General features: G+C 40.9%; 1 non-coding gene and 1 pseudogene across 1 annotated transcript; one reads left to right on the top strand and one right to left on the bottom strand.

Annotated features, from left to right (window-relative positions):
• Nucleotides 1-11,174: 11,174 nt before the first annotated feature.
• On the bottom strand, nucleotides 11,175-11,336 carry LOC115277193. Its single transcript, XR_003902296.1, has one exon. It is a non-coding gene; the product is annotated as a U1 spliceosomal RNA (small nuclear RNA).
• Nucleotides 11,337-15,800: 4,464 nt separating this feature from the next.
• Nucleotides 15,801-18,427, top strand: LOC115275978 (annotated as a pseudogene).
• Nucleotides 18,428-25,273: the final 6,846 nt, after the last annotated feature.

The following is a 25,273-nucleotide window of genomic DNA, read 5'->3' on the forward strand; positions in this document are numbered from 1 at the left end:
TCGCCAGCATCTATAGTTTCTTGTTCAATCTGAATTTGAACCCAACTGTACTGAATTATTTTCTTTCATTTACCTCTCCCCCATTTTTCACTGGTTTCTCTCCCAGTAGGGCCTTGACTATGGAAAAGCAGTTTATTTATGGGCTCTGACTGTGGGTTTGGATCCATGTGATACTATTATTTAAAAAAATGAGTAGAACAAATCAACCCATTGTTTATGATGCTATAGACATGAAATATGTTTCTGTTGATATGAAATCACTAAACCATTCGGGCCTTGGAAACATTTGCAAGAATGATTCCAGCATGTGTATCCAGTCTAAGAACTGAGTTGAACATGAGTGAAGTTTCTGCATAACTGCAAGGTGGAACTTTTGGCCAGCATTTGGGGGTTATTGGTGACTATCAGAATCCCCCACACCCAAGCTTCCCCTTTCAGGTCGTAGCTGCTCCCTGGGAAGCTTCGGCCGTCTGCCCTGAGACCAAGCATCCAGTCTCACAAGACACAAAAAGTGGTTTTCACCTCAGTGCTCTGCTGTTGTGAAAAATGAAAGATCATGGAAAAGTTACTCAATAGACAACAAAATTTGCATAACTGAAACTGATTAGAAGAGTCTTTTTTTGTTGTTGTGAGAATTAAAGAAAATGCCACATGAAGCATGAATAATGAAAAAAATTTAAATCAGCAACAACAAATGACTGAGAGCAAGTTCTATCCATCAACCACGTCTCTTAGCAAGATAGAAAAAAAGTTGTCGGTTCTAACATGTATGAGATCCAACAAAATGGTCTCTTTCTACGGCACTGAAGATGCTTGGGAACTTCAAAGTGATTAAAGTGATTCATGCATCACTGAGGAGAAAACTGAAAGACAAAGACAAAAACAATAAATACGTGTTTGCTGTTTTACCACTGTTCTAAAAGTTGCTTCATTCTGGGTGACTGTGGATGGTAAAAAAAAAAAAAAAAAAAAGAAATAATAATAATTTAGCTGTTCTGCGAAATGTACATGTATTTGGGAAAAGTGAGAGGTTGTGTAGAAACCTGGAGTCAGACCCAAGTTCCGCCATTATGAACTCTGTGACTTTGGGTCTATGGTTTAACTTCACGGAGTCTGTTTCCTAACGGGTAAACCAGAGTGAGGTCTGAAGGAGACAGCATTATCTAATGCATGATGGATGGTCTAGTCAGTATCAATGCCCAGAAATGATTTATTAAATTATTTTAAAGTCCAGGAGCTATGAACCCATCCAGACTGGTATTGTTATAGATGACTTTAAAAACCATTTTTAAATCAAAATTAATTTTGTATTTATTATTAAAATTTTATTTTTAAAAACTGAAAAAATTTAAAGTTAAAATGTTTAATGTTTTTCCTCTATAAAGTAAAATACCTAAATTAAAGCTGTGTTGGGTTGATGGTCTGAGGTGATCATCATAATTCTCGAATTTTTCATTATGTTACCATTAACCAGCATGTCTTTTCTCTTTCAATTTGACCCCATTTAAAATGCTGGTATTGATTCCTTTTTGATTCATCTGGTCCCTCGTGTCATTAAATGCTGAACTCTAATGTAAAGCAGAAATTACTTACGTAGGATACTGTAACTTATTTAGGGACAACTTAGAAAATGTTTATTTGGATACCCGTGTTTTGTTTTTAAAGAAAGACGGTTCACTCCTTGGTAATTTCAGAACAAGCTGTTTTCTAGTGAAAAGTAATTCCTCTTTTTATACCTCAAGTTAAATATTTCTGTCTATTCTTCAGTCAAACTGAAAACAAAACATAACAATGACCTGGTTGGTTTCTAATTAAACAGAAACAAGTACACCATCAGTGAGAACTCATCCCCTTGGTTTTGTTTGTTTGTTTTGTTTGTAGCAAATGACCTTTATGTAGAATTAGCTATTCTCTTAATAAGGAATTCATTAAAGTTCAAGTTAACCTGTAAATTTTTTTCTACTAGTTTTGGAAGGGAAATTTGTGACAATTGTCTTCTACCCAAATAGACTAAATGGTTCAGGGCTAAAAATGATTAATATCATTTTTATTTATTTATTTTTTAATAGTTTATTACCAAGTTGGTTTCCATATAACACCCAGTGCTCTTCCCCATAAGTGCCCCCCTCCATGCCCATCAACCCTTCCCCTTTCCCCCTCCCTCTTCAGCCCTCAGTTTGTTCTCAGTATTCAAGAGTCTCTCATGATTTGCCTTACTCCCTCTCCCTAACTCTTTCCACCTCCCCTTCCCCTTCCTATGGTCCCCTGTTAGGTTTCTCCTGTTAGACCTATGAGTGACAACATACGGTATCTGTCCTTCTCTGCCTGACTTATTTCGCTTAGCATGACACCCTCAAGGTCCATCCACTTTGCTACAAATGGCCAGATTTCATTCTTTCTCATTGCCATGTAGTATTCCATTGTATATATATATATGTATATATATATATATACCACATCTTCTTTATCCATTCATCTGGTGATGGATATTTAAGCTCTTTCCATGACTTGGCTATTGTTGACAGTGCTGCTATGAACATTGGGGTACATGTGCCCCTCCCTATGCATTAGCACTTCTGTATCCCTTGGGTAGATCCCCAGCAGTGCTATTGCTGAGTCATATGTCCCCTTTATTTGAACGAACATTCATTTAGTGCCTACTGTATCTACTAGGCTTCATGGAGAGTATAGAGATGATCCAGACGTCCATGCTACCCTTTAAAACACCATGAGTGAAACATACTATCGTGAGTTATAGGAATAAAGCCTCTTCCTCCTCCCAAAACAAAACAAAACAAAAGCCACAAATAACAGTGTTAGAGAAACCATTGAATTGCCAGAAAATAATTAAAGCAGTTTGAACTCAATCTTTATCCTCTCTGACACTTAAGTTATATTTTATCAATCCTTGGTGAGTTCATGAATTTTGATGCCTCATTGATTCTAACCCAATTGTGTATTTTTGTAATTGAATGAGTTCTAATTCCATATTAGAACACTAAAACATATGAAAGAGGCTTAATAAATAGTATTAAGAAATTTTTTATTTTTTAATGTTTGTTTATATTTTGAGAGAGAGAGAAAGAGCATGAGCAGGAGAGGGGCAGAGAGAGATGGAGCCAGAATCGGAAGCAGGCTCCAGCCTCTACGCTGTCAGCACAGAGCCCAGTGTAGGGCTTGAGCCCACAAGCTGTGAGATCCTGGCCTGAGCCGAAGTCAGACACTTAACCGACTGAGCCACCCAGGCGCCCCAATAGTATTAAGATTTTTAAGCCTTTTACTACATGCTGGGTAATATTCTCTATGCTTTGTGTGTGTTGATTCATTTAGTCTCCCTAAAATCTCTGTGAGGAAAGTACTATTAACATCCCTTCTTGACAGTTGAAAAGAAAAAGGAACAGAAAGTTTAGGTAACTGGACCAAAATCATGTGTCCAGTAAGCTCTGGCTGCAGGATACAAAAACAATATGGCTTCAGAGCCCATGCTCTTAAACTCTCTGCTGTGCTGGAGCCAAATACTAACTACATGGAGGCATGTTAATGAAGAGGTTTCAGAGATCACTACCACTGGTACCTACCTGGGTTAGACAACTCCAGAAGCAGTCAAGTGTTTGTTTGCCTGTGTAGTTTTATTTTTCTAGGCAAGGGGAGCTAATTTGACTAGTGCTGCTCTACATACTCTAGTGTATGTCTTTGATGAATCCTTGAGCTCATTTCTAGTCAGTATGTACCTGATACATTCAATGGCTGAGTCATTGGTATATGTACATACACGAGAGTAGGATTTCTGGGGCGTAGTGTGGAAATACTGGGAAGTGCGCCAGTCTACATTTCCAGCATCAGTGTATGAGGACTTCACTTTCTCACCAATATCTGGCACTTTGTTGCTTTTATTTTAGGCTTTCTGGTAAATCTGTAGACATATCAAATATGGTTTTCATTTGTGTTGTCCTGATGACTAATGGAATTGAGCTCTTTTTCATGTTTATCAGCTATGTGGCAATCAACTTCCATGAAGGGTCTTTTTAAGGGTTCTGTTCATTTTTTATTAGGTTATCTGATTGATTTGTAGGAATTCTTATCATATTCTACATATAAGTCCTTTGTCAGATATTTTTTTACTCTGTGTATTTCCTATTCTTTCTTTTAGTGGGGTCTTTTGATGAATAAAAAGCTCTTAATTTTACATAGTCCTATTTACCAGTTTTTCCCTTTATTTATTTTTTTGTGGGTCCCATTTAGGCAAACTGCCTTCTCCAAGGTCATGAAGACCACTTTCAGTGTTTTCTTTTAAGATATCCACTGTTATATTTCACATTTAGAGCCGTAGTCCTTCTGGAATTAATTTTTTGCATATCATGTCATAAAAAGTATTTTTACTTTTTAAAAAAAGTGTTTATTTTGAGAGAGAGTGAAAGAGAGAAAGAAAAGGGTGGGGGGAGACTGAGAATCCCAAGCAGGCTCTGTGCTCTTAGCAGAGATGTGGGGCTCAAACTCACCAACCATGAGATCATGTCCTGAACCAAAATCAAGAGTCAGAGACTTAACTAACTGAGCCACTCAAGCGCCTCACATTTAAAAAAATTATATGGATAACCAATTGTTCCTCCACCATTTACTGCAAATACTTATCTTTTCCCTTACTGTATTGCAGTGTCATCTTTACCATAAACCAGTTGACTGTATCTCTGTCTACATAACTATTCATCTGTTCATAGACTCTGTTCTAGTACCTCAATCATCTCATTTGTTTTTTATCTAGAAATTTTTGTTAAAGCAGTCATTACTAATACGTCTGAAGCTTGCCTCTTGGGAGTAGGACAGCACTTGAGATTGTGGCTTTTCATCTGCAGCCCTAGCCAGGCCATGGCACCCGCCACAGCTTCCATCTGTCTCCTGCTGTTTTCCCTTCCCTCCTTCCCCCCAAATCTTTATTTAGTCCCTTTCTCTCTGCATGTGTTTGTCTCTTTATAAGTATAAAAGCAACTCATCATTGACTTTTTTTATGGGATATCTTCTCTTCTTTGTGCCATATTCTAAAAGCAGATGAATATAGGATTTAATGTATTTTTTAAATAAATTGAGTTATATTTATCTATACTTAAATGGATTTTCCCTCCTATAAATTTATTGCACTCTAATTTTAGAAAAAGTTTGCGCTCTCACCCCCAAAAAATGGGTATTTGAGTTCTACAAGGAAATGATTTTTTTATTCCTATCTAACAGCCACTATAAAATAATACCTCCTATTATAATTAAACATCTATAATAAAATAAATATTGTACATAACTGCATTCCTAGAATGTTTGCTGGCAGCTACAATATTGTAGGGTCAAGTGAACTTTATCTCATATTCACGTGTTTGGAGTAGAGTCATGTAGCAATATGCAAAGCAGATTCTCTGTTGGGATGTCTGTTGGCCTCACAAGGAAATAATTTGACCAAAACAGAAACAGTGGGCCATGCCCATTATTTTTCCATTTCTGCTAATGGTTTATTAAGGTTCCCAGTCACCAGAGCTAAAACCTTTGGACCATATTTACTCCTCCCTTTTCCCTATAGCTCAGCTTCAATATTGACCTAATCCCCTTTCACAGAATCTCTTTTTCCAAGTACTTTTTTTTTTGTGAATTCACTGTTACTGCCCTCTCTTGGCCTTTCTATCAGGTTGTTCATATTGACTTAAACAACAGGAAGATCATTATCTCAGATAGCAAGAAATATACATGTAGAATGGCTCTGTCTCTACTTCTCTGCACTTTTCTTGGCCCCACTCTCTAGGGGTGGGGGGTTGACCCTGCATCCAAGCTTGTAGCAAGACAGCTGTGGTCGTTCCACATTTCCTCACCAGCAAGCTCGCCTCATGTGTCTCACTGGCCACAACCAGGCCATGTGCCCACCCCTCAAACCAGCTGCTGGCAGGATTTGCCTAGGAGCCCGGGATGAGATCATCTTTCTCTGGGTCACATGAGGATAGATACCTAACGAAGTTGGGGCCTTGCCACCATGGAAGGTGGGGGTGTGGATGGTGGTAGACAACCAGCTGTGTCTGCTCCAGACCCTAACCCCCTCAAGCTTCCTCCGAACCATACTCCCTGCTTTTGTTTTTAGCCCCCATTTTCTCATCATTTATAATAAAGTCACTAGAATTGTCCTTAAACGTATTTCTGTCATCACAGCACTTTCTTAGTACTATGGTGGCCCCTCTATGAGTGAGGGGTAAGGTCTGAGCACCTTGGCCTCCCTGTTCAAGATCCCCACAATGAGCCTCCAGCCTGTCCCTTTATCTTTCTCCCTAGTCCGTTATAACAAGGGTGGGCATTTTTAAATTTTCTGTAAAGGGTCAGATAGTAAATATTTCAGGCTTTGTGAGCCATATGAAAACGTTGCAACCACTCAACTCTGCCATTAATTATAGTGCAAAAACAGCCATCATTAATATGTAAACAAATGAGCACGGCTGTGTTCTAATAAAACTTTATTTACAGAAACCGTCAGTAGACCACAGTAAGCCCCCAGGTCACACCTGGGCAACCTCTGCCTTTTAAGAAACCCCTTACTCCACTGAACAAGCAACGTCCCATTAGAGTCATCATCACAATGACAGCGTAGTGGGTGAGGCCGTGCCATGCAGGCAGGATGTCTGCCAGGCTCTGGGCTTCATATCAGAGACAGCGTCAAAATTTGCAATGCAGCAGGACTTTTTGTAAATGTGCTAACTCAGTGAGATCATTATACTGATTCAAAGATCAAAAGATCCTATAGGGCTGTGTTTCAAATCTTTTCCAAGCTGTGGTACACGGATTTGCTAGCCTAAGACAAATAAATGGGTTTATTTCTCTACTGTGCAGATAACCTCTTGGTGAATATCATTTCAGGCTCATCTTCCTACCCTCCCCAGCAGATACTCGGCCTAACTCCTACAACCTTTTTTTTTCATGATGCTATTTCTTTTTTTTTTTAATTGTAAAATACACATAACATAAAATTTACCATCTTAACCATTTTTAAGTGCACAGTTAAGTGGTATTAAATGCATTCCTGTTGTGCAGCTATCACCACCATCCATCTCCATAGCTCTTTTCATCTTAAAAATGGACATTCTGTACCCAAGAAACAATAACTGTCTATTCCCCACCTCCCCTTGCCCCTTCAACCACCAATCTATTTTCGGTCTTTATGATTTTGATTACTTTAAAATATTTCATATATGTGGAATCATAACAGTATTTGTCTTTTTGTGGCTGGCTTATTTCACTTAGCATAATGTTTTTGGTTTTTTAAAATAAATATTTATTTTGAGAGAGAAAGAGAGCATGAGCACAAGCAGGGAAGGGGCAGAAAGAGAGAGAGAGAGAGAGAGAGAGAATCCCAAGTAGTCTCCATGCTCAGTGCAGATCCCAATGCAGGACTCAAGCCCATGGAATGAGAGATCATGACCTGAGCTGAAATCAAGAGTTGGATCCTTTACCAACTAACCCACCTGGGCACCCCACTAAGCATAATGTTTTTAAGGTTTTTCCAGGTTTCAGCATATGTCAGAATTTCTTTTCTTTTTAAGGTTGAATGATATTCCATTGAATGTATACACTATAGTATGATTATCCATCCATCTGTTGAAGGGACATCTAAGTTGCATGCAGGTTTTTCAGGTAATGTGAATAATGCTGTCATGAACGTGGTTATACTTCTTTGAGATCCTGCTTTCAATTATTTTCTGTGATATACTCAAAACTAGAATTGCTGGGTCATGTGGTAACTTTTTGAGGAATTGACATATTGTTTCCCACAGTGGTTGCACCATTTTATTTTACATTCCCATTGACAATATGCAAGGGCAATTTCTACACATCCTCACCAACATGTTACTTTCTGGGTTATTGTTTTTTTTCTTTTCTTTTCTTTTTTTTGGCAGTAGCCACTCTAGGGTGTGAGGTGGTATCTCATTATGGTTTCGATTTGCATTTCCCCAAAGATTAGTGATGTTGAACATCTTTTCATGTGCTTACTGACCATTCATATATCTTCTTTGTAGAAATGTCAGTTCAAGCCCTTTGTCAATTTTTAATCAGGCTTTTCTTGTTGCTGACTATTAGGAGCTCTGGATATCAATCCCTTATCAGATATATGATTTGCAAATAGCTTCTCCCATTCTATTGGTTGCCTTATTACAACATTTACATTGTTTTTGATGTGCAAACTTAAAATTTTTCATGAGGTTAATTTGTCTATATTTTCTTTTGTTCCTGTGCCTTTGATGTCATATTCAAGACAAATCCAATCTCATAAAGTTTTTGCCCTATGTTTTATTCTAGGAGTTTTATTATTTTAGTTCCTACATTTGGGTCTTCAATACATTTTGAGTTAATTTTTGATAACGATTCAAACACTGGATATCCAGTTTTCCCAGCACCATTTATTAAAAAGACTGTCCTTTACTTACTGAATGGTCTTGGCAAGCTTGTCAGAAATCATTTGATCATGTATGTTGAAGGTTTATTTTTGGGTTCTCTGTTCTCTCCCACTGACCTATATGTCTGTCTTTTTCCCAATATTGTGCTGTTTTTATTACTGTAGCTTTGTAATAAATCTTGCAATCAGGAAATGTGAGTCCTCTAGCTTTGGTCTTTTTCAAGATTGCTTTGGCTATTTGAGGTCCCTTGAGATTCCATATGAATTTCAGGATGGATTTTTTATTTCTGCAGAAATACCATTGGGATGGCACTGAATCGGTAGATTGTCATCATCACAATATTAAGCTTTCCAACCCATGAACATGGGATGGGTTTCCATTTGTGTCTTTTTTAATTTCTTTCAGCAATGTTTTGTAGTTTTCATTTTATGAGTCTTCACCTCCTTGGTTAACTCCTAAGTCTTGTATTCTTGATGCTATTGTAGATGGGATGTTATATGTTCTTGCTGTATTAATTTTTTATTAATATATAATGTCCTTCCTTGTCTCTCGCAAACATTTTGGTTTTAAAGTCAGTTTTGTCTGATATTAGTATAGTTACCCCTGCTTTCTTTGCATTACTATTTGCATGGAATATGTTTTCCAACCTTTTAATTTCCATCTATTTGTACCTTTGAAGATAAAGTAAATATAGAGAGCATATAGTTGTCTCTTGTGTTTTGATCCATCTGTCAATCTTCATATTTGATTGGAGAGTTTAAGCCATTGAAATTATGGATAAGATGGGACTTAATTGTGTCATTTTTCTATATCCTATATACCCTATAGCATTTTTGTCCTTCATTTACTGCATTACTCTCTATATTGTGTTTAATTTTTTTGTAGGGAAATGTTTAAATTCTCTCTCTCTCTCTTTCTCTCTCTCTCTTTATCTCTCTGGTAAATATTCTGTAGCTATTTTCTTTATTATTCCCATGGTATTACATTTAACATCCTTAAGTTCTAACACTCTAATTTGAATTTATGCCTCCTTAACTTCAATAACATACGAACATACTTTAAAGCTTTGTCCCCATCCATTTTGACTACTGAAGTCACAAAATTATATTTTTATATATTGTATCCCCTAAAACATAAACTAATAATTCTTTTAAGTGCATATATTTCTTAAATCATTTAGAAAACAAAAAGTAGGATTACAAAATGTTGTTACCTTAATACTAGCTTCAATAATTGCATGTGTATTTATCTTTATCAAGTTTTTTATTTCTTCACATGGCTTTGAGTTGCTGTCCATTGTCATTTCATTTCACTCTCTAGGACTCTTTGAGCATTTCTTGCAGAGCAAGTCTATTAGTAATAACTATCAGCTTACTGCCTTCTGGCCTCCAAAATTCCTCCGAAAAACTAGATAATAAATCTGCTGATAATCTTACTGAGGATAGGTTGCTTCTCATTTGCTGCTTTCAAGTTTCTCTTTGTCTTTGTCTTTCAAAAGTTTGGTTATACTGTGTCTCAGTGAAGTTCAGAAGCGAAAGTTCATTGAGCCTTTTGGATATTTATATTTATGTCTTTAATCAAATTTTGGAAGTTTTCAGCCATTACTTCTTCAGATATTCTTTCTGTCTCTTTTTGTGTCTCTTATCATTCTGGAATTCACATGATGCATGTTCTGGCGTACTTGATGGTGTCCCACAGGTCACTTGGGCTCTGTTTACTTTTCTTCGATGTCTTTTCTTTCTGTTCCTCGGACTAGATAATTTCCACTGTCTTATCTTCAAGTTCACTGATCCTTTCTTCTGCCCATTCAACTCTGCCTTTGAATCCCTCTAGTGAATTTTTCATTTAAGGGATTAGACTTTTGTGCTCCAGAATTTCTTTTGGGTTTCTTTTTTCAGTTTTCTGCCTCCTTATTGATCTTTCTGTTTTGTTCATACATCATTTTCTTGACTTTCTCCATATCATCCTTTCATTCTTTGTGCACCTTTAACACACTTGTTTTAGAGTCTTTTTCTATTAGATCTGCCATCAGGTCTTTTTCTGTTGATTTATTTTTTCCTTCAAATGTACCATACTTTCCTGTTTCTTTGTATGCCTTATTTTTTGTTGTTTTTGTAGAAAATAAGACATTTGAATCTAATAATGTGGTAACTCTGGAAATAAGATTCTCTGTATTCCCTAGAGTTTGCTGTTTTGTTATGGCTTTGTATATTATTTTCATTTTGTTGTTGTTATTGTTGTAGTCTATCCCTGTGCCAGGGATAACTAAGTAAACTTAAGATCTTCTTGGGTGTACTCTGAACCTATTCCTTTCCCTGGCCATATGCAGTCACTTTAAAATTTTTCTTATATCTGCAGTTATAAATGTCTTAGTCTTTGTTGTCTGGCTCCCCAAAGGGAAAAAAGAGAAAAATGTGAGGTTTGAGGGGATGGTAAGAAAAGGGCTTTGACCCTTTAAGTCCCCCAAAAGTCACTTCAGCAGGAGGGGGAGGGGATTGCAGCAATGAGAGGGGGTACAACAAAAATGGCCACTGCCTCTTTGTCTGCACCTCTGTGGTCAGATGGCTGCAATCAGTGATCAGAGCACATATCCTCAGGATTTGGAGGATAGGGTCTTTTTTGCCTGCCCCGGCTCCCACAAGCTGTGTGTGGGCTGCTCCAGGAATCTGTGCATAGTTAGCCTCCTGCCACAGGACTAGTGGTGGGAGATGTGCAGCTGCTATTGTGCTATGAGCTCAAATGTATCAAAAAAATTTTTTACAGGGGAAAGCACAAATGCAGTCCCTCATGACCACAAATATGCAGTCGAGTTTCCCACATTCGGGGAAATTGCAGAGGTCAGCACATCGGAGGGGAATGGATAAGCCTCGCCCTGGGAAAACCACCTTCCTGATCATGGTGTCTCCCCTGCCAGGTAAGAGTGAAATGTATCAAAATTAACTGCAATTTACCATGCCCTACCCTGGAAATTGCAAGTCTTCAATAGATTCCCGAGTTCCAGAATAGTTGTGTTAGACAGATTCTGCCACTGTAATTATTGTCCAGGTGGGAAAACCAACTCCTGGTGCTTTTCTACTCCAACATCTCCCCTCCCCCTCGCCGCCCCTGCCCCCCCCCCCGACTCATGCAGTCTTATCACTGCCTCCATCTCCCTGTAAAAAACTGAAGAAACAAAAAGAAGAGACCCAAAGGTAGTTTACACCCAAGATTTCACTTATCTGTACCAAACAGTGGTTGAGAGACAGTGTATAGTGACCCACAATAATTCATGCCAAGTGTTAAAGTGTTTCCAATGGACACAGGAATCACAAACATGGCTGAAGACTAAAGTTTGGCTTTAGTTAGTTAGTTAGTTGGTACCTATATGAAAAAAGAATGTAATAATACTCTATTGGAAAATAGGATAGTAGAGTGATTGAGAGCAGGTACTGTAGAGTTAGGCTGTTTGGGTTTGAATTCTGGATTTGCTGCTTCCTGTTTATGTGACCTTGCCTAAGTTACTGAACTTCTTTCGTTCTTGATGTGTAAAACGGAGCCCATGATAGTACCTGACTCAAGAGAGCTGTTAGGATAATTACCTGAGTTAATGTGTGTAATGCAACTCAAGCACATTGCAAAGGCTGAATATGAGTTGGTAGAAGAATATATATGTTGTGTCCATAGGCATGGAGTAAACTTTCTATAAACAAAAAGACAGAGTCAGTATCTACTTAGGTAGGCAGTTTGCTCTGTGTAGTCATTCAAGGACTTGGATGGATAATGGCTCTGTTATAGTCAGTGTGTAGTTTCTAAGGTTTCCTTAGGGGCTCTCCATGTAGCTTATTAAACTAGGAGAATATAGACGAACGCAGTGAAAGGCTTATATGAGCCAAGTTTGGAAACAATGCACATAATTTCCTCTCTCCCATTCCATTGGTGAGAACTCAGTCACATGATCATACCCAGTTGCAAGGGAGGCTGGGACACATAATATAGATGGAAAAAGAGGAATATATGACTTTGGAGGGAGAGCTCAGTGTTGGCTACAGCTGAACATCAAGACCGTGTGGATATTGGTACACCAGCAAGAAGAGACTGCATTAAATTAAAATAGCTCTAATGTCATTGGCCTCTATTGAGGTTGTTTTAACAATGCATTTTTTGAAACTGGTTATTGAATATAATTTAAAAATATCAATGAGGACATCCTTCACATTATTACATAATGTGCTTTCTAAGGAACTCTAGGAAAAAATTCCCTTTGGTCTTAATGCCAAAGTAGTTGTGTTTCCTCAAGTGAGAAGCTGTTTTGTTTTGCCGCCCAGCCTTAGAAGCATTATTCATTGTTTAACTGGCCAATGTTGGATTTGGAAAGCTTAGAGAAAATTTTACTTTTTCATTCAACTGATATTTAGTGAGCAATTACTGCCTGGCAAGCTTTGGGCTAGATACTGAAGATATAGGAAAGAACAAAACAGACATGGGACGGCTCCTGCCTGGTGGAGCTCGTACTCAAGATGAGGGTCTGGGGGTGAGGTGGAGATACATAATAAACAAATAAATGACTACCTAAGTGCGACAATACCAATAAATAAGAGCTCAAGGTAGGGGCACATGGATGGCTCAGTTAGTTAAATGTCTCACTTGATCTCTGCTCAGGTAATGATCTCATAGTTCATGGGTTTGAGCCCCACATTGGGTTCCACACGGACAGCACAGAGCCTGCTTGGGATTCTCTTTCTTCCTCTCTCTCTCTGCCCCTCCCTCCCCATTCAAAATAGGTGGATAAACTTAAAAAAGATAAAATGACCAAGGTAACATGTAAGAGTCATGAACTGACTTTACAGATGATGAACAGGGCAGGAATTTCTCTCAAAAGGTAACGTTTAAACTGAGCCATACAAAAGTTGTACTTGCAGCAGGAGGTACAGTTTGCACAAAAGCTTTGAGGGGACTGAGTTTGACATGATCAGGGGATAGAAAGGAGGCCCCAGTGAGAAGAGAGTAGCAAGTGAGGGAGGGAGAAGGGCATGGATGAAATTGGAAAGCTAGCCAGGCAGGACTTTGAATGCATGATAAGGAGTTTGGTTTCCATTCTCAATGCAATGGGAAGTTGTGGAAGGTTTTAAGGAGGAGAATGATTGACCTTCCTTGTGTTATGAACTCACTTTTGCTGCAATGTAGGAGCATGGAAGCAGGGAGAACAGTCAGGTGATAAGTGTCTAGGTCTGGAAAAAAGCAGATGGTAGGTCAACCACAGCAAGCCTGTGTATTCTGACAGGGATCATGCAATCCTGGCGTGTGCCCAGGGAGGAGAGGAGACTCTCGGGTTAGACTTCACTCTTCTTTCCCTGCCCTTTCTTGACCCACTTTTCATTTGTGCTTGTTTGTTGTATGTTAGAGAGCCTTGTGAACAGCTTTAAATTCTTTCTGGATGTTCAGTATAATCCTACAGTCCTGGGATATACATCATTCTTTGCTCCAAACATGATTCATTATATCTCTTAGAAATAATAAATATTTTGGGGGCCAATGGGTGCATCAGTGGGTTAAGCATCTGACTTCAGCTCAGGTCATGATCTCACGGTTCTTGAATTTGAGCCCCACATCGGGCTCTGTGCTGACAGCTCACAGCCTGGAGCCTGCTTCGAATTCTTTGTGTCCCTCTCTCCCTGCCCCTCCCCCCTTGTGCTTTGTCTCTCTCTCTCTCTCTCTCTCTCTCAAAAATAAATAAACATTAAAAAAAAAAAGAATAATATTGTTTTTCAAGAGGTCTGGTATTTCTGGGCAGTCAGTTGGGAAGACAGCTGGGACTTCTAGAGAAAGTGGATTCACAAGACCCAAAGTGCCACTGAGAACAATTTATAAATCTGGGTTATGGAGCTCAGAAAGAAGTTCCTCTTTGATATTTCTCCTGAATTAATGAAAGGGGACACTGGGGAATTCTGTGGATAGTCAGGGAATCTTCAAATTTGGTGGCTATAGAGAGAGGAGTTAAAATTGGGGAACCAAGGGTTGAACGCGGAGAGAGGGAAGTAAGACAGGAGAATACTTCCTCAGAGTCAGGATGGTTATAAGAATGCTCTGGTTTGAACTTCAAGAAGTTACTGGAAATGAATAATGTCACACACACATGCGCCTACAGACATCTATTGACAAGATATAGCAAATGTCTTTTGCAAGTCAGTTTTTGGCAAATTAAAGTACCATGACGATCCTTCAGTTTGCTAGGGGACAGGAGGCATTGGCTGTCCTGTGTGGGTATGGGCAGGGAGGGAACATGCTGGCCGTTGTGTCCACAATGGAAATGTAGTGCTCCCCTCTTCAGCCCTACTGGCTAGCCCAGTCTCCTTCCTTCCCAGCACACCTCAGCTTCCTAACCAGGTCCACTCTCCTTGGTCCCTTACCCCCGAATCTATGTCTCTTCATCCTTAGTATCTAGTCCCGGCTCTGGTGTCCGGCTGGACCTTTGGCAGCCTTTGGTACCTCATCTGACTCAACTCTTCTCCTGTTCTACTGAGCTTTAAGGTCATAATTTAATTACCTTAGGCATATGGAGTAAACAGTTTGTTAAATTTGATTACTTAATATTTTTGGAAAATTAATTTTATAGAGATAAGTTTATATGTATGAAATATATATGCATATATATATAGATGATATAAAGGTATCTAGATATGCACACACATCAGAGTGTTAGCCTGCAGGAGAGATCAATAATGCATATGTCTACCAGACACAAAGCAGCTGCAGCTTATGAAGACGGGATAGAGAGAACAGGAGGGGAGACGAAAGGAGTTAGAGCTGACACAGAGCAGAAGCAAAAATGTCCTCATACCCCCTACTTCTGATGCAAAGTGTGTCACTGTCAGATAATGTCACATAACCCTGCCACTAGAATTCCCAGGGTTCTGTCCCTGAAGATGCTGTTCTCTTTTATAACCCAGGCCAGGAGGGGCTCCACTTAATCCCCTTTCATTTATCAGGTTTGATAACAAACAGGCTCAAGAACTCCGATCGGTTTCTCTAATGTCATCCCCCATATCTGTATATTCTGGTTGTTTCAGGAGTGTTTGGTTGAAGACAGAATCAGAGACGCTCACTATTACAAACACAAAGGAGAGCAATAATAAGTAAAAGAACCTTGGAGCTAGACGGTGGGGGTTAAATCCCAGTCCTCCCGTTCACTCGGTACATGTCCTTCAGCAAAATTGTCCGCCCTCTGAGTACCCCAGTTTCCCTGTTTATAAAATGAGACCATTAGCGTGCCTGTCTTCTAGGGTGGTTGTGAGAGCTAACGGGTTAATACACATAAAGCACATGGAAGTCCTGCCAATAATTAGAACTCCATAAGGGTTGGCTGCTACCATCGCCATCGCCACTGCCCTATTAGGGTGTAGGATTTGGAATCCCTGCATCTCGTTAACAATGAAGCAGAGTTCGAATGTGCCCGTTTTCCTCAGCAGGCTGTGGACGCTTGTGGAGGAAACCCATACCAACGAGTTCATCACCTGGAGCCAGAATGGCCAAAGTTTTCTGGGTTTGGATGAACAAAGATTTGCAAAAGAAATTCTTCCCAAATATTTCAAGCACAATAACAGGGCAAGCTTTGTGAGGCAACTGAATATGCATGGTTTCTGTAAAGTTGTACATATTGATTCCAGAATTGTAAAGCAGGAAAGAGATGGTCCTGTTGAATTTCAGCATCCTTACTTCAAACAAGGCCAGGATGACTTATTGGAGAACATTAAAAGGAAGGTTTCATTTTCAAAACCAGAAGAAAATAAGATTCGTCAGGAAGATTTAACAAAAACTATAAGTAGTGCTCGGAAGGTTCAAATAAAAAAGGAAACTATTGAGTCGAGGCTTTCTGAATTAAAAAAGTGAGAATGAGTCCCTTTGGAAGGAGGTCAGAATTACAAGCAAAACATGCACAACAGCAACAAGTTATTCAAAAGATTGTCCAGTTTATTGTTACGTTGGTTCAGAACAACCAACTTGTGAGTTTAAAACGTAAAAGACCTCTACTTCTAAATACTAATGGAGCCCAAAAGAAGAATCTGTTTCAACACATAGTCAAAGAACCAGCTGATAATCACCATCATAAAGTTCCACACAGTAGGACTGAAGGTTTAAAGCCAAGGGAGCGAATTTCAGATGACATAATTATTTATGATATAACTGATGATAATGCAGATGAAGAAAACATCCCAGTTATTCCAGACCCTAATGAGGATGTTATATCTGATCCCTCCAGCTGTAGCCAGTACCCTGACATCGTCATTGTTGAAGATGACAGTGAGGACGAGTGTGCACCTGCCATTCAGAGTGGAGATCAGAAGGAACCAGCCAGAGAATCCCTAAGTTCAGGCAGTGATGGCACCAGCCCTCTCATGTCTAGTGCTGTCCAGCTAAGTGGCTCATCTAGTCTGACCACAGAAGGTCCTGAGACCATGATGGATTCCATTTTAAATGATAACATCCACGTTTTGGGAAAAGCTGAGCTGTTGGATTATCTTGACAGTGTTGATTGTGGCTTAGAGGACTTCCGAGCCATGCTGTCAGGAAGACAGTTTAGCGTAGACCCAGATCTCCTGATTGATCTTTTCACTAGTTCTGTGCAGATGAATCCCACAGATTACATCAATAGTACAAAATCTAAGAGTGAAGGATTAGAAACTACCAAGAACAATGTAGTTCAGCCAGTTTCAGAAGAGGGAAGAAAATTCAAACCCAAAACAAAGAAGCAGCTTATCCAGTACACTGCCTTTCCCCTTCTTGCACTCCTCGCTGGGAAGCCTGCTTCTACTGTTGAACAGGGGAGTCCAGCATCATCAGAAGTTATGTCCTCTGTAGATGAACCCATAGAGGTTGATGAGCTTCTGGATGGCAGCCTAGACCCAGAGCCAACCCAAAGGAAACTTGTTCGCCTGGAGCCATTGCCTGAAGCCGACGCTCGTGAGGCCGCACTGTTTCATGTATGTGAACTTGCTCCTGCACCTCTGGATAGTGACATGCCACTTTTAGATAGCTACGTCCCCAGGAAGTGGACTCTACATGTATATCTTCATCAAAATGATGAACTATTTGTTTTAAAGTATCATTTGGTGCTTTTTTTTTTTGGTAAATTGCTTTGTTTTGTTTAATCAGATACTGTGGAATCAAAAGCACTTTTTGCTTTTCTCACACACTCTTGCAAAGCTTTCAGCTGTTACTCAGCTACATACGTACACAAGATTTAATGTACACTGTTGACATATCTTTAGGTTGGATTCAAATGGCCATTTTTCTCCAATTACAGTAAATAGGATTTCTTTTTTTACATATATGCCCACTAAACCCAGTTAAACTTCTGTTTGTTTTACTTGTTTGATGCTGTCTGTTTGCATTGAGTGTAAGTCACTAGAACTAATAGTAGAACTCTTAAAGCTTTGTCTGTTCCAGTTACTTTTACTAAGTATTTTTCACTTGGGTTATTTTTATTTTTATTTTTTTATTTATTTTTGAGAGACAGTGTGAGCAGCAGAGGGTCAGAGAGAGAGGGAGCTACAGAATCCGAAGCAGGCTCCAGGCTCTGAGCTAGCTGTCAGCACAGAGCCCAATGTGGAGCTCGAACCCACAATCGTGAAATCATGACCTGAACTGAAGCCGGACACTTAACTGACTGAACCACCCAGGTGCCCCACTTGGCTTATTTTTAAAAACTGGGAACATAAAGTGCCTATATCTTGTAAAACTTCATTTGTCTCTTTTGTTCAGAGAAGTTCATTCATGTTCAACAGGAAAGGCAAAGTGTACTTGAGTGCTTGCTGTCAGATATGGCTACAGCTTCATATACATAGAAGGGGATGGGGTGGCATCAACCCTATCCATCTCATTGGACTAGTTTTAAGTAAAAGTTTTCTGATTTGTTTGTGTTTTTTTTGAACCATACTATTTAGTAAAATAAATATAATGAATGTTGCGTTAAAAAAAAAAAAAGAACTCCATGAAGGTTAACTTATGTCACTGCTCTCCTCTTTGGGTAGGAATGACTAGAAGTAGGAGTAGACTGCTCATTCTACCAGTTCTTCCCGATCGCTCCTCTCCCACACCAAGCCTGGGTGATGGAATGCCCCACCCTAGAACAGCGTCCCAGGATGTCAGGAAAGGAGGCTGGAGTGAAGTGTGTGGAGTGGTGGACCTCGGGTTTAAGGTGAAACACCAGGTATTTCTTCACCTTCATCCACCTGTTGAAAGAGCCCATCTGAACTGGCCAGGTCTTGATGCAGTCCGGCCCGTGTCTATTTCCTCTCCATACCCAACTCCTCTTTCATTACTCTCTGGCCAGTAGAAGGTGCCGAATCTCATGGCCACCACTCATGCCTCTTACTCTACGTCCCGGATCAGTTTGCCAGGGAAACTGCCCAGGATTGCTGGCAATTGCTGGTGATAAAGAAAGCTTGGGGCTAGGAAATGTCTTCCCCAAACATGATTGGAAGAAAATACCCTTGGACATTATACCCTCAGCAGGTTCCTCAAAATTTAAGTGACGTTTTTCAGCCAAATGAACTTCCCTAGTCTGGTTTCCTGGAAAAGCAAGATATTCAAAGAAATTGTATGGCACTGGTGGCCAAACAAGGTCAGCAAATTCTCCTACTGAGCCCCTTCTGAGGCCTGAAAAATTACCTGCTGGCATAGGAACATGTTAGAAACTTATGGGTGGGGACTGCCTCCAAATATTTGCCCTCCCACAAACTCACCACTGGCCCACTTGAACTCCCACAACTAAGTCCTGAGTTGGGGTGAAATCCACATTCATATAAGTGCTGTTTTCCCATGATATGTGTTATGCTACTGGGACATGTGTATATCTCAAAGGTACATACGCTTTGATGCCGAGAGACCACTTACGGCAGGGTTTCCAAGGAAGTGACCACACAGGGGCCCGTGCCCTACAAACACATAGGTGGGGTCACTTATAGCTCCATTGGTTTGTAATATCAGCAGTACTGGAAATAACCCGAGTGGCTATCAATAGTGATGCCTTAAATAAATTATGGTGTGGCAATGCAGCGAAATACTCATCAATCTTTATAAATAATCATGGGATCTATCATTGTTGACATGGAACGATGCCCATGGCAATCCTGGTGAGTAATAAAAGCAGTTCAATGAGCAGCATCCCAATACAGTGGCATTTATTAAAATTGCATTCATATATATGTACATATATATATATGCCCGTGTGTATATATGTATATATATACACGTATCCAGAGAGCTATAGAAAATTATGTTCACCAAAATAGTAGCAGTTATCTCAGGTACAATCTTTTTTATTTATTTATGTAATTTATTATTTTTTAAGAGAGAAAGTGCACAAGCAGGAGAGGGGGCAGAGGGAGAGAGAGAGAATCTCAAGCAGGCTCCATACGCAGTGTGGGGTCCAACATGGGACCCAGTCTCATGACCTGGGAATTAGGACCTGAGCCAAAATCAAGAGTCAGATGCTCAACCAACTGAGTCACTCAGGTGTATTATTTGGGTAATCTTTAGTCTTTTTTAAAAAATATATTTTATAATGATATAATGTGTCATTTTGCAATCTTAAAAAACTAAACTTTTAACATTTTAATCCTGAGGGGAAAAGAATGAGCTAGGTTTTAACTATATTTTTATGAATACAATCTTGGGTTGACTATACCAACCAAGTAACAGCATAAAAATAATATAAATCACATTTATTGAGCACTTACTGTATGCTAACAGGCTCTGTTCTAAGTATTCTCCAGGTCTTAAACCATTCAATCTACACAACATTCTACATTTTATAAGAGTACCAAGGGAAAAAATCATTTGCTCGAGGTCCCAGGGCTGGTACAAGATGAAACAGAGAGTTGGGCAGAGGTGTCTGATCATGACCCCAGTGCTGCTCTGCGGACAGTTCACCTGTCCTTTCTCTGCAGGGAGGTCTGAGAATGGGCGAGTGGGTGATGGGAGTAGGACTTCCTCTATGGTTCTGAAGAGTCTGCAGCCTCTCACTGGCCCCTGTTCACCTACCTCCTCTCAACTTCAATTTCCTCTTTTGTAAAACAAGAGAGACTTCTTAAACCTCCCAGCTTACAATGCCTCCCTCCCTCTATGACCACGTACGGGCCTGGGAGCTACTTCTGTTGTGGCTCTTACACTGTCATCACCAGCATCCTATGTCAGGCTGAGAGACAGGTCCCTGGGTCCCTCAATGGGCAAGTTGTCAAGACAGGCTAGCAGAGAGCTGAGCTGGGCGTTCTCTGTGCCTGCATTTACCACCCTCTACAATAATTCTGTTCATGTGTCATTCTCCCCACCTGACACGGGCTCCTCAAAGCAGAGACAATGTCTTGAGCACCTCTGCGTCCCAGTGCCAGGAACGTAACATTGTTCAATTAAACAACACCCTTTGTGGGGTGAATAACTAGAAATTATAGCCATGTGGCCTTATGACTTCCGGGTAATAGTCAGGGAAAGCAGTGGTTGCATCTTAATTTATTTTTAGTGTCCTGTTTTCTACCTTATCTGGCACCATAATCAGAGTAGAAATGTTCATTAAATAAGTCACTAATTTTTAACATGCCACTTATGCAAAAGGCACCAGCAGACCCTATTTTTTTAATTTTTTCAATGTTTTTTATTTATTTTTGAGAGACAGAGACAGCGTGAGCAGGGAAGAGTCAGAGAGAGGGAGACACAGAATCTGAAGCAGGCTCCAGGCTCTGAGCTAGCAGTCAGCACAGAACCCAACACCAGGCTCAAACCCACAAACTGTGAGATCATGACCTGAGCCGAAGCCAGATGCTTAATGGACTGAGCCACCCAGGCGCCCCCAGCAGGCCCTATTTTATATTAATTATCTAATTCAAGAAATACTAAGCTTTCTTTTTCTTAAGTTTTTAAATATTTATTTATTTATTTTGAGAGAAAAAGAGAGAGCAAGTGGGGGAGGGGCAGAGAGAGGGAGAGAGAGAATCCCAAGCAGGCTCTGCACTGTCAGCACAGAGCCTGACACAGGGCTCGAACTCACAAAATGTGAGATCATGACCTGACCTGAAATCAAGAGTTGGACATTTAACTGACTGAGCCATCCAGGCACCCCAAGAAATACTAGGCTTTCTATGTAAGTTAGAAAATATCATTACAAAACTCCATCTCTTACTTCAGGCATTCTACCACAATCCCTCAGGGCGGCTAGTGGGGAGTGGAGGCTGATTCAACTTTTCTGCCTCTGTGGCAACTGCTCTGTCTACTTTCCACACAGTGGCACCCCTCTGCGATTCCTGTGGTTTTAAATCCCCATATGCCATGAGTTAGGAGAGTAACTCATGTCTGAGTGCTTACATATCCCCCCTCCAAGGGTAAACCAAGGATCCTGACATCTGCTTTTCTGACAAAAGAAAATCCAAGAAGCATAGATGGATATAAGGCACATATTGAAATAGCCACTTTGGGGGGGGCGGTTCTCACTTTCTTTTCCTCCCTTTTCCTCACTTTTCTTCACAAGGATGGTGGTGAACAAAGTAATCAAACCTTGGGATTCTCTAATGCTGAGCCATCAATCACCTGATCTAAGTTTCAAAAAAATGCATCTCTCTGAACCCCAACCATGGAGATTTTCAAACAAAAGGTCTGGGGGAGTGTCCAGGCACCTCTATGTTTTAAAGTTCCCCAGGGGATTCTGATGAGCAGCCAGGTTTGGGGAAAGCTGATATGGTCAGTCTCCTCTAAACATGAGTCAGCTGTCTTCCCCTGTCTCCGACTGCATTTGAGAAGATGAAAATGTGAATCATTTCACTTTCTTACTTTTTTTTTTAAACGGAGTTGAAACCAAGAGTCAATGTGAGAACTTCTTATTTCCTCTATCTGAGGTTGAGTTCAGGTATCACCTCCACTTACCCAGGCACTGAATCTCCTAAAGATCTTCAAGAGCAAAGGATGTCAGTCCAGGCTTCAGGAGAACAATTCCCTCCTCCATTCCCCCCGGGGACCTTGTCGTAGTCGTGATCAGCCGTGGTTAGGGAATTCCTGGATGAAAGGGCCATGTGATGCTATGATTTCTAGAAGGAATACACATTTGGTCTTTGGTTTCTATTTCTGGCACAGAGCTCCCCAGTCCTTTGGAATTTCCTAAGTGATGAGGGCTGTCAAGGTGTTTCTGTTATGTCAGTGACGTGAGTCATGATGCACCTAAGTTTGGAGCTGGTTGGCAGGTGAACCAACCAGTGATAGAGGTGTGGAACTTTGAAGTCTTAATTCCCTGACCTCCTGGCAAGAGAGAGGTGTCAGAGGTTAAATCAGTCACCAATGGCCAATGATTTCAACCAACAGTTATGTGGGGTACCTGGGTGGCTCAGTTGGTTAAGTGTCTGACTTCGGCTCAGGTCATGATCTTGTGGTTTGTAGATTTGAGCCTCATGTCGGGCTCTGTGCTGACAGCTCAGAGCCTGGAGCCTGCTTTGGATTCTGTGTCTCCCTCTCTCTCTGCTCCTCCCCCTCCTTGCACTCTGCCTGTCTCTCTTTCTCAAAAATAAACTTTTTTTTAATTAAAAGAAAAAAAGAAAAGGTGTAAAGAGCTTCTAGGCTGTGGAATCAGAATGCCTTCACATGTCACTAAGCTGGGCCCAAACTCTATTAGGACAGGAGGGCTTTTGTTCAGATCTCACCCTTTGTTTCTCTTCATCTGGATGTTGGTTAGTATTTTTAATATCTTTTGTAATAAATTGGTAATCTCGTAAGTAAATGGGTTTCCTGAGGTCTGTGAGCCTGTCTAGGAAATTACTTAAACCCAAGGAGGGGTGGTGGGAACTTCCAATCACTAGCTGGTCAGTCAGAAGCACAGGTAACAGCTGGGACTTGTGACTGGAATGTGAAGTGGGGACAGCCTTGTATCCCTGAACCCTCCACCTGTAGGGTCTGATATTACCTCTGGGCAGATAGTGTCTGAATTGGGTTGGATTGCAGGACACCCAGCTGGTGTCCAAGACCCGCTTGGTGGGTGTGGGAAAAAACTACCCCCAACACACATACTGAAATGGGTGCAGAATTTTAGACTGGTTCTGGGGATCCTTCAGTCCTGAGTTCCTGGGACCAACCAGGTTCCTCTTGGAGCAGGACTCGATGTCTGGGGTCAACACTCCTGCCTCCCTCTGTCTTCCCAGGGATGAGCCAAGACCAGGGAAATGGAGAAACGTTGGGATGCACGTAGACAATTTAGTTCTTTAGCTCCGCCTTGTCCTTTCCCCGCAAACTACCCTAGAGATGAGGCCAGGCCTATGTCAGCATGTAGCAGCCAGGGGACCTCGGGTTCCTCTGCTCCTCTGTGTTATCAGAACTGTCTGATGGAGTGGAGGCCACTTGAGAAAAAATGGTAATTCTCCCAGCTACCTAGGCAGGCCTGACACTGGAACCATAGGCCAGACTGCAGAAGGGACTTGAGTGAGAACTGGAATTCTAGTCAGGGCTGTGTCTCTCTTCCCTGCTCTCTTCAGTTTCCTTCTGAAGAGCTTGCCAGGGCTGCATGGTGAAGGGGCCTCTGCCTGCCTGCCTGTCCCCCACCTGATGGGTAGGGAGTGAGCTTCATCAGATCTCAGTCCAATCTCAAAACTCACAGGTCACTTAGGACTCCATTCCGTTCCAGCTCTTCTAACAACTTTCTGATATACAATTCATACCCCACACAACCCACCCCTTTAAAGCATGCCATTCAATGGTTTTTTTTTTTATATAAACAGAATTGTGCAACAATAAGTTTTAAAATACAATAAATTTTAAAGCATTTTCATCATCCCATAATGAAACCGCATGCACTTTAGCAGCCACACCTCTATATCGCCTCCTAGTCTGAGTCCTCAGCAACCGCTGGCCACCTTCTGTCTCTTGGGGTTGTCTATCAAAGGCACTTCATACCTGTGGACTTAAACACGATGTGGGCTTCTGTGACGGGCTTCTTTCACTGAGCGTGATGTTGTCAGGCTGTGCTGTTGTCACAGAGCTGGCCTCAAATCCACTATCCCCCCCCCCTCTATCCCTCCTTGTTCATACTTCACAGGGTAGGCTGAATCGGTACTTCATTTGCTCATAAGACTGAGTTCTATTCCACTGGACGGATACACCAAAGTGTGTTTATCCATTCATCAGCTGCTGGACAGTTGGGTTCTTTCCACCAGTGGCTATTATGAATAATGCTGCTACAAACATTGGGGTACACTTTTTATATGGACATACATTTTCATTTTCTCTTGGTTATATGGCCTGGGACTAGAATACTGGGTCATACGGTAACTCCACAGTTAACATTTAGGGGAACTGCCAGAGCCCAGTTCCACTTGAAATTCCACATCCTTTTCAATCTCCCCTACTCCGGGACAGGTAAACATGTGGTTCAGCTCTCTTGTAGTGGGAGAGGCAAATATCCCCAGGCTGGGTCTGGTTCAGGCCAGTGCCTGGCGTCTAATAAGGGCCAAGGACCCTTGTGCCTGTGGGTTATCCCACTTCTGTGTCTTCTGAGGCCATAGAAACCTTGGAGTCTTTAATGGTCACTGAGGGCTGGAGGGCCTGGGATGAGGGGTGCCTCCATTTTCATCATCCCTGAAAACAACCCCAGAGCCCTTCTGACATCCCGGGAATGGGGTACTTTCGGGAGCCTCCCACCTTCAGAAGCCCCAGGCAAGCAGTAGGCTTTATATTTTATGAAGAGCACTTTCAAACTTTAGGATGTCTGTCATCCCTTTCTTCTCCCCAAAGATGAGAGGAGTAGAGAACAGTACATATTCCCTCCAGGACCCCAGAAGAGTCCTCCTTGTCTCTGGAATCCCTCTCTTGGGTTTTAAATTTGAAAGGCTGGTGGAGGGGCGCCTGAGTGGCTC

Source organism: Suricata suricatta, chromosome 13 (assembly GCF_006229205.1).
Source record: "Suricata suricatta isolate VVHF042 chromosome 13, meerkat_22Aug2017_6uvM2_HiC, whole genome shotgun sequence".
Taxonomy (NCBI): domain Eukaryota; kingdom Metazoa; phylum Chordata; class Mammalia; order Carnivora; family Herpestidae; genus Suricata; species Suricata suricatta.